Here is a 10,212-nt window from a genome sequence, read left to right as displayed (position 1 = left end):
ATACTACATAAGAGTTGGGTTTTAATACTTATTCATATATTAATCAACCAACTGAATAAGTAAATATTAAAAGAAGAAAAAATTTGATGAGTAAAATAAATATTGATTAATTGTTAATTGAAAAAAATTTTAATTTCTTTCTCTTTATTTGTTTTAAAGAAAATATTCGGAAACAAATTTTTTTGTTCAATTATTAGCTAAGATCTCTCTTTTTCTTTTGATGGTCGAAAAATATTTCGATTAGAATGAATTAGATCGAAATGTTGAAAAGTGCACGTGCAGGTATAAGTTGAGAGTTATTCGACACAAATTTGATTTCGAACACATTATTAAATCGAGTGAGCCTAGTCGAATGGATATTCGAAGGAGAAATTGAATGGACGCTCGGAGTAAGTGAGTCGAACGGTTACATAAGTGGAGAAGTTGAGGGCTTCCACCACGTGAAGAATGAATGAGTAACATTTTATCAACCAAAGAGCGGGAACGGTTACTAGGGATTGCGCCTGCAAGACTGCACCGTATAATTAACAATCGGTTACAAATATAAATTATAAATACTAGAAAGTTTTAGAAAATAAAGATTGGAACTTTAATTCAGAAATTACTCACACACACTCACATCTCCAGAGACTTTTTGAGTCTGCTTCGAGTTAATTATCTGTAAGGTTCCTTCCATGTTTTTATCTTTTCAATTTATCTTTCTGTAAACTTTACTTTTCAAGCAAATTTATCTTTCAAGCATTCTTTAATTTCAATGTCCAATTTATATTTCAACACCTTTAAGTTTTATGTCAAAGTCCTTTGACCCAGTCGAAGGCACTTTATTACTTTCTTTAAATTTTAACACAATTTTTTTTATTTCAACCAATTTTCATTTTGAATTCGTTGTTTTTAACTTCTTTTATTCTTTTACAAATTTTAATTTACTTTTTTATTTCAATATTCGTCTAATCGAAGACGCTTTGATGTACTTATAGAAAACTGGTACTTGCAAAGAGGAGTTAGTTTCGCTCCCAAACCATTAGAATCGAACCACCATCGATTTGTTAAAAATCAACAAAAACCTTTAAATTTTCTTTTTTTTTTCTTTTGATATTTATTTATTTATTATTTTGTTGACTGATTATTGGCTAAAAAAGATTTGTTTTCTAGTAGATTTTTTTTCTTATTTCGATCTTTCTCATTTATGTCAGTATGTAATAATTATTTTATGATTTAGAGAAAATTTTCAAGTAATATAATTCTTGTTTTAAATTTGTGTAGTTTTAATTATTATTTTATATATATGTACACTAAATTTTTAAAAGAGGAGTGTTAGGGGCAGCAATTTTTGTGTTTTGTAACCATCAATTGACTATCAATAGTGTTTTTAATGGTGTGAGATTACATTCAATAAGATTACATTCAATAGTGAAGGATCACTCACTTTTCTTTTGATAATTAAGTGTTGGCCACAAAACACAAAAATTACTGCCCTAAACTTTTTCTTTTTAAAAATTAGTCATGCCAAAGAGAGTAACTGAATTAGTTAAGAGCAATGTATTTAAAGACTATAAATTATAGCATATTTTTTTCTTCGGGGCGTCTGAAAATTATAGCATAATATGAAGGATAAGATATTGTGATTACAAAAGCTTATTAACTAAAACGAAAAAATTATAAACATTGAGTCATTCTTAAATCATTAAGTATACTATTGCACAATAGAAGCTATAAAAGTAATTAATTTTACATTTTTATTTTAAAATCAAAATTTGTAGGCATAATAAGATCAAAATTTAGGTACAAAGTTCACATGAGAATTAATATTGTCACTCCCTAATTAATAATATTACTTCTTTATGTATATTATTTTCTAATTATCTTCACAGTAAAAATATCTCTATTATGGTAAAAATAAATTAACGAGGATGAAACAAAATCTGACAAAATCACGCCAAGAAAACAATGATTATCAATTATGGGAGCGTTAATATCACTCTCCAAATTTATTAGTATATAATCTCTTCTTATCAACTTGAAAAGTTAAGTAGGTCAAACTTTAGAAACTTTATCTTTGGTGGAAAAAATATATTTTTCAGATTTTGGTGGATCAGATAGAAAAATACCATTTCAATGGTGAGGATAGCACCCGTACGAAAATTCTTGAAAATTATGTATTTGATCCAAAACTTGATCAAATTACAAACTGATTCAGCTTGGTTTGATTCAATTGAAATGATAAGACCCGGTTTATTAGTTTTTTTTTTCTTTGATGAAATGGATTACCATTTCTCTTGTAATATAAATAAATGACAAATAAAATTCAATAATTAAGCTCGAACACAGAGTTTGAAGTTTGAAGTTTGAAGTTTGAAGCTTGAAGCTTGAAAATTGAAGCTTGAAGTTAGACTGTTAGGGAGAAGCGAAGAAGATAATCGCATTGGATCTGATCAAATTGAATAAAAATGAGTTTGTTGAGTCCAAAAACGGAGAAGCTAGTGAAAAGGGTAACCATTGCTGCAACCGTCACCGCTTCCTATTTCCTCTTGACTGCTGATTATGGACCTCAGACCAACGCTCTCGACCCTGTGTGTAATCTTTCTTTTTCTATCATTCAAAAGCTTTAATCTTTACCCTTTTCTTCATTTGGTTCCTTTTCTATATTATTGTTATTAGAGTAAAGTATCGTTTTTATCTCTAACGTTTGGGGTAAGTCTCAAAGTTGTCCCTAACGTTTCAATCGTCCTATTTAAGTCCCTAACATTTCAAAATTGACTCAATGTTGTCCTGCCGTTAGGGATCCATTAACAGAATTGACGGCGGGACAAAATTGAGACGATTTTGAAACGTTAGGGACATAAATAGGACTAAAACGTTGGGACAAAAATGATACATAGAAATAAATTTTAATTTTATCCTTCAATAATATCAATTTTTTACCATACATAGTATTTGATTATTTTTTAATCACATCTAAGTAAATTACACTTAATCATATTACTTTCATTTTAAATAAATTAATTTTTTATAATTTTACTCTTAAAGATTTTTAGTTATTATGAAATGTTTGTAAAATGACTAGTATATAAACTTGCAGAAAAGAAAAAATAATATATATACAATAAAATATAAATTATACCTTGTCTCTAATATATCAAAATTCTTTAAAATTATAAAAAAATAAATTTATTTAAAATAAAAGTAATGTGATTAAATGTAATTTATTTAGATGTAATTAAAAAATAATTGAATATTATGTACAATAAAAAATTAATATTGAAAGATAAAATTAAATTAAAATTTATTTTTATGTATCGTTTTTGTCCCTAACGTTTCAAAATCGTCTCAATTTTGTCCTGCCGTCAATTCTGTTAATGGATTCCTAACGGCAGGACAACATTGAGTCAATTTTGAAACGTTAGGGACTTAAATAGGACGATTGAAACGTTAGGGACAACTTTAGGACTTACACCAAACGTTGGGGACAAAAACAATACTTTACTCTTGTTATTATTATTGGATAGATGTTCTAGTTTTTCCCAAACTTCTCAGTTGATTTTCTGGTTTATGGGCTATTACTTATTAGTTGCAAGTTTCATGGCTGCAATTTGGAATTTTTTGTCTCAAACAAAGCTCAAGTTAGCTCATCTAATTTGGTATTGGTTATTATCATATTCTATTCGGAAAACTTTGAACAAAGGAGTGTTTCTGAGGTATTCAAATTGATACCTATTGGATGAATGCTGATCTCAATTTGAAACTTTATTCAGAATCTACTGATGAATTTGGGGTTGGACCACCATGATTATTCTCCTCGTGCATGGTTCCCTTCTCAAAAACTATTCAAATAATCAAATATCAATACTTTCATTTTTGCAAGTACGTGCAATTGCTTGTGGATGAGCTGTAAAATGTTGCACTAATAACTAACTATGTATATTAGAAACTATGGCCTTGCAATAGAGATAAGTATGTGCCTTTTGTAATTAGAATGCTATTTCTAGAACCTCTTTTCTAGTTGTACTCTGAAAATTAATTTCCTCATTTGAGTCACCTTTTCAAGTATCACTGAATAAACCTTGTTAATAGAGTGCATAATTTGAGCCTTTGATGGTATGTGCTTCACTGACAAAAGTGCCTGAATGTCAATACATCAATCTACTACAATTGGATTCTCAAAACCCAAAAGCTTCAGAACATGTTTGATTTACAGTTTTTATTAAGAGCATCTGTTAGTCTTATTATTTAAGTTTATGTTATCTTAATGGCAGGTTAAGAAGCAAATACTTTTAGCTTAGAGTACCGTGAAGGAGTATATTTTCGGATCAAAGAGAGTCTCAAAAAAATCACCTGGCGAAATTAGACAGCGGCAAAGAGAATCCATGAACTTATCTGCATACTATGATCATAAACATTTGATTCATCTTATTGAGTGAAGGTTTTCTTTTTAGCCATTTGTATATGTGAATTAATGTTGTCTAATAGAATGATTTAATGACAAGAAATGTTCGATATACTCATTTTACATGAGAAAGTATGCCGACTCAAGTTCAGTACCAATGGCATAAATGGCATAAATATTTCGTTTATCTTTTGTTAACTTTTCTCCCTTTTTATTTGGATCCTGTTGCCTATCATATAAAATGATGCATTCACAAGTGTATATTTTCGTTATGAACCAACTTTCATATTGTGTAAAGTGAGCAAATAGCTCTCATCATTATTGAATGAGCAGCATATCCAACATTATGACACTTTAAGTATGATGAAGAAAGGAAAAACAAAAACACTGCAAAAAAATATTAGATATGTACTCTTCACCTATAATAATCGTTAAAATATCATTTAATATGTTTTATGCTCTTTATTCTTACTTTTTCTCTACAACCAACATATTATTTTTTCTCCAATTCCTTTCATCAAGTAAAAGATAAAGAAGAAAAAATAGTTTTACTTTCTTTATCCAAGTAACAAGATTATAGGTATTTTTCTTCCCATTTTTTTCTTCTCATCCAACTTTTTTTTTTCATTCAATCAAAAGCGTCGATGTCACAAGATTCAAGGAACCAACAAATGAACACAATATCTTGGCATTCCAACAAAAAATAGTGAAAATACAAGGCCATGATCAACAAAACTATTTACTTTTCACACTTTCAACCTTTTATAAAATGAAAAAAAATGAAAAATTTTGCTAGAAGTAAGGAGCCATGCTTCAATGAATCAAATCATAAACTAAATTGAACATCCTAACCAGCCCAACAAAAAAGGGGAAAGGGGTGTGCCATAACCAACACTCATCTAATCCAATCACTGTTCCTTGAAGTAGTAGTCTTAAAAAAACACATTCAACTTTGTTGTTGTGGATCTATGGTGTAATTCAATGATGAAATCTTTGTAATAATTAATCTTGTGGAGGTGATGGTTGTCATCATCATCATGTAGAACATAAATCAGTAAGAAAGGTTTGTATCTGTACAAAGCCTTATTCACTTTTCTTTAGCATTTGAACTCTTCTTAGCTTCAAGTGTTGTAGCTTCTTTAATTGCTACTTGTGCTTTATTCTCCATTCCAAGTCCTCCAAGTGCAACAGATTCAAAATAAAATGCAATGTACCATATAGGGGAAATCACTATTATCTGTACTGCATGGTTCAGTGCTTCTTGATACATATCGCTAATAAGATAACACAGACTGCGTCGTGCATAGACTGTAGGAGAAACCATCATTCCGGCATCAATGAACTGTGTATAATACAATTAAGTCACATTTAGATAAATATTGTAGTCCGATTAAACAGCTAAAAAGAATGGATTTTCAAAAATTCTGCCAAAACTATTCCTTTATCAACAAAATATTGATGTGAAACTCTAGTTACCAGAAAGCGGGATATTCGATTAGTAGCACTGATCCCATTAGTGTTAACACTCTTCGGTGCATGAGCAGGATCATCCTGAATCAATTCTCCCTCCTCCTCTACCTTTATCAATTAATAAGCCAGAATCAACTTAAATTATATCATATGCTTCCTCCTACGATCTATTCTAATCCTCTAATGTGCAAAAAGAACCAAATTACATGAAAATGAGAAGATTATAATGTTATTACCCTGATAAAAGTAGAAGAAAGTCAGCGTTTAGTAGGAGGTTGACCTTCCGGTCCATTCCTGTCTCCTTGTATGTCAAATTACACTATTTAACCAAATCCCTAAACTCAGATTACAAGAAATATAATATTTTCTGCTCTAGAAAAGAAGGGAGAGGGGGAGTGAGATTGACATGGGGAGGAAAGGGTTGTCGGCGAGGAGCTGAGAAGGGATCCCTTCAAAGGCCTCGAGGATCATGAAGCCGCTCTGTAATCTGAGAAAATTGAACAAAAAAGAAGCAGAATTGATGAATGAATTGGAGAGAGTGGAAGTAGAGTGGTGTGGTAATTAGTGAGAGAGTAATGAGTGACCTCGTGCTGTTGGCGGAGAAGCTCATCGATCTCATTACGGAGCTGCTCCTCCGACTTCTCCACCGCAGTGCCTGCGTCGACGGTTTTCCCATGTCGCCCATTGCCTTCCGTCTGGTGTACCTGAACTCGGCCAGGTTCTGATCTACGCCTCTACTTCGGCAGTGCTCTACCACTCCCACTGCTCCGTCGTGCAGTGCCATCTGCCACTTAGATGTCCAACCAAGACTTCACCCTCACCCCAACCCAATTTAACCCTACATTTAAATTTTCCCTATATGTTAAATGGAAGTTTATTTGTGAACTTCTTATTATTGTGGACCAACCCTATATTTTTCATTAATTTCATTTATTACCTAGTCCATCAAGGACCAGAAGATACTTTCCCCACTGAAGAAAGCTCCAACTTTAGATTAGTTCCAAGCTATAGACTACTTCGTTATAAATTTGTGCACTTTATCTGTTTTTCTCTCCTGAATATATTCTTATGCTATCTTGTCAACTTGAAAAATTAAGTAGATTGGTATTTATAACGGTCAAATTAGTCTTTAAAAGATCATTTATTTTTTAAATTAGTTTTCGAAAATTTTTTTAATCAAATTTATTTTTTAAAGATTTTAAATTAGTCATACTAGTTCTTCTGTTATTTTTTTTTGTTGATGGTGACAAAATTTGCTAATGTAACATGTTAAGTAACTCTCCAACACATACCTAAGAGTCTTAATTGACTATTAACATAATAAATTTATGAAATTAGATCAAATCAAAACCTAATTGAGGAAAAAACTTGAGGCAATGAAATCCCTCAATTTAGGGTTGATTTGATCTAATTTTATAAACTTATTATATTAATAGTCAATTAAGATTTTTAGGTGTGTGTTGGGATGTCACTTAACGTGGCACATTAACAAATTTTGACACTATCAACAAAGAAAGTAACGAAAGGACTAATATGACTATTTTAAAATCTTTAAAGGATGAATTTGATTAAAAAAATTATTCAGAGACTAATTTGGAGAACTAGTGATCTTTCAGGAATTAATTTGACTATTTACCCTATTTATATTAGTTCCAAACTGCACACTAATTATATAACTCTTGTTGATATTTTATGTGATCTAATCTAACTAAAATTATCAAATTTTTTGGTGGCTTACTGTATGTTATTCATACATAACCCACAACTCACAGTCAACCCAAAATAAATAAAGCCTAATTCTACAGAATTTAAACTCACTTTACCAGCACCTGACCTCATAAGTCTAACTTTATAGGCATAATATTAACTACAGCTACAAACGTACACATATATTTAAATATGAGGTTTGAACAACCCCTAAATAAAAGGAGAGATAATCAGCCACTACAAGAGAAGGAGAATTACAAGAATGATAGTTAAGCCATCATTTTTGTTGTATAAATACCCTCTCAAACTCAAGTACTTCTTAACCCATAACTCATTAAACCTGTCTCAAACCTTTGCTAACTTAAACATTGGAGTTCCTTGCAGGTACCACCCTCATCCTCACTCAAAGACATCAGATGACTTTATTGTACCAGAGAAGATGTCAGACTCAATACCATAAAGAATTTAGACCTCACATTCAGCCCCAAATCATCCGTTTCAGGTAAACCTCGGAATATTGACACCGTTGCCAGAGACCCGGAGTTCAACACCCAACCATGGCGAAAGACCACCTAGAAGATGGACACACTGCATCTGAATCAGGACCCCATAAGGAAGAACAACCTAATGATAATCAAGAAATTGTCATACCCACATGAACAGAAAGAGGCAAGGGTATTAACAAGGACGAAAACATAAACATCCCAGAAGGATGGAGGATCGGCTCAAAAATTCAAAGACCTAGAGGATCGAGAGATAGAGATGCCTGAACTCATGGGATTGGTCCATGGACACCAAGGTCAGCTGAAACAACTTGAGATTGAGTTGGAGTACAACGTGAATCCGAGTGGGCCCTACGAAGAGAGGTACGGGTGATACATGAAGTTGGAGGAGAAATTGGAGAGATTGAAATCTGATTTCAAGGGTAAGAGATCTCGAGCTGATCGAGAAACCACACCCTTAGGGAGTGAAAATCCATTCTCAGAAGAAATTATGCAGACTAAAGTCCCTTGAAACTTTAAAATTCAGACATGGATCTTTACGATGGAACGACTAACCCACGACAGCACCTAAGCAACTTAAAGAGTCACATGTATGTGGCCAACGCCTTTGATGTAACTTGGTGCAAAGCCTTTCTGACCACATTGACTAAGGCAATAATGAAGTGGTTTGACAGTCTTCCACCTAGGTCGATCACCTATTTCTACAACTTGGCAAGAGGCTTCCTTACGCGATTTTCCATCCAGAAGGACAAAGTCAAACACGCTCCAAGCCTCTTGGGTACCAAACAAGAGATCGGAGAAGCCCTCAGGGCCTAGATGAAAATATTCAATAAAGCGTGTTTGGAGATTCAGAATCTGCCTACTGAAGCAGCTATCATAGGGGTCGTTAATGGCCTTAGGGAAGGTCCTTTCTCGTAGTCTATATCGAAGATACACTCGAATTTTTTATATGAGGTATAAGAGCGAGCTGAAAAATATATCAATATAGAGAAAACCACAAAATTGAGGAAGCTTGTTGGTGCACGAAATCGTGATCGTTCATTCCTTGGTAACGGCGCTAAAAATTTAATATGCACGTTCATAATTTTAGTTCTTTTTCACAATTTCGATACAACTAACCAGCAAGTGCACTAGGTCGTCTAAGTAATAAACCTTACGTGAGTAAGGGTCGATCCCACGGAGATTGTCGGCTTGAAGCAAGCTATGGTCACCTTGTAAATCTCAGTCAGGCGGATTCAAAAGGTTATAGAGTTTTAATAATTAAAAGATAAATAAAATATAAACTAGGATAGAGATACTTATGTAATTCATTGGTGAGAATTTCATATAAGTGTATAGAGATGCCTTTCGTTCCTCTGAATCACTGCTTTCCTGCTGTCTTCATCCAATCATTCCTACTCCTTTCCATGGCAAGCTTTATGTAGGACATCACCGTTGTCAATGGCTACATCCCATCCTCTCTGTGAAAATGGTCAAATGCGCTGTCACTGCATGGCTAATCATCTGTCGGTTCTCGATCATACTGGAATAGGATTTACTATCCTTTTGCGTCTGTCACTACGCCCAGCACTCGCGAGTTTGAAGCTCGTCACAGCCATCCCTTCCCAGATCCTACTCAGAATACCACAGACAAGGTTTAGACTTTTCAGATCTCAAGAATGGCCGTCCATGGGTTCTAACATATACCACGAAGATTCTAATATCTCAGACTCGGTCCTCTGTATTAGATATCTAAGAGATACTCATTCTAGCTTGTTTGCATGTAGAACGGAAGTGTTTGTCAAGCACGCGTTCATAGGTGAGAATGATGATGAGCATCACATAATCATCACATTCATCATGTTCTTGGGTACGAATGGATATCTTAGAGAAGGAATAAGCTTGAATTGAATAGAAAAACAGTAGTACTTTGTATTAATTCATGAGGAACAGCAGAGCTCCACACCTTAATCTATGGAGTGTAGAAACTCTACCGTTGAAAATACATAAGTGATAAAGTCCAGGCATGGCCGAATGGCCAGCCCCCTAAACGTGATCAAAGGATCAAAAGATAATCCAAAGATGTAAATACAATAGTAAAAAGTCCTATTTATGCTAAACTAGTTACTAGGGTTTACAGAAATGAGTAAATGATGCAAAAATCCACTT

General features: G+C 33.0%; 1 pseudogene; it reads left to right on the top strand.

Annotated features, from left to right (window-relative positions):
* The first annotated feature begins 2,447 nt into the window (after positions 1-2,447).
* Positions 2,448-4,368, top strand: LOC110267049 (uncharacterized; annotated as a pseudogene).
* The last annotated feature ends 5,844 nt before the right edge of the window (positions 4,369-10,212 follow it).

This window comes from Arachis ipaensis, chromosome B9 (assembly GCF_059453495.1).
Source record: "Arachis ipaensis isolate K30076 ecotype BB chromosome B9, ASM5945349v1, whole genome shotgun sequence".
NCBI lineage: Eukaryota > Viridiplantae > Streptophyta > Magnoliopsida > Fabales > Fabaceae > Arachis > Arachis ipaensis.
The sequence above is the reverse complement of the archived record's forward strand: the minus strand, read 5'-3'. Positions and strand labels throughout refer to the sequence as shown.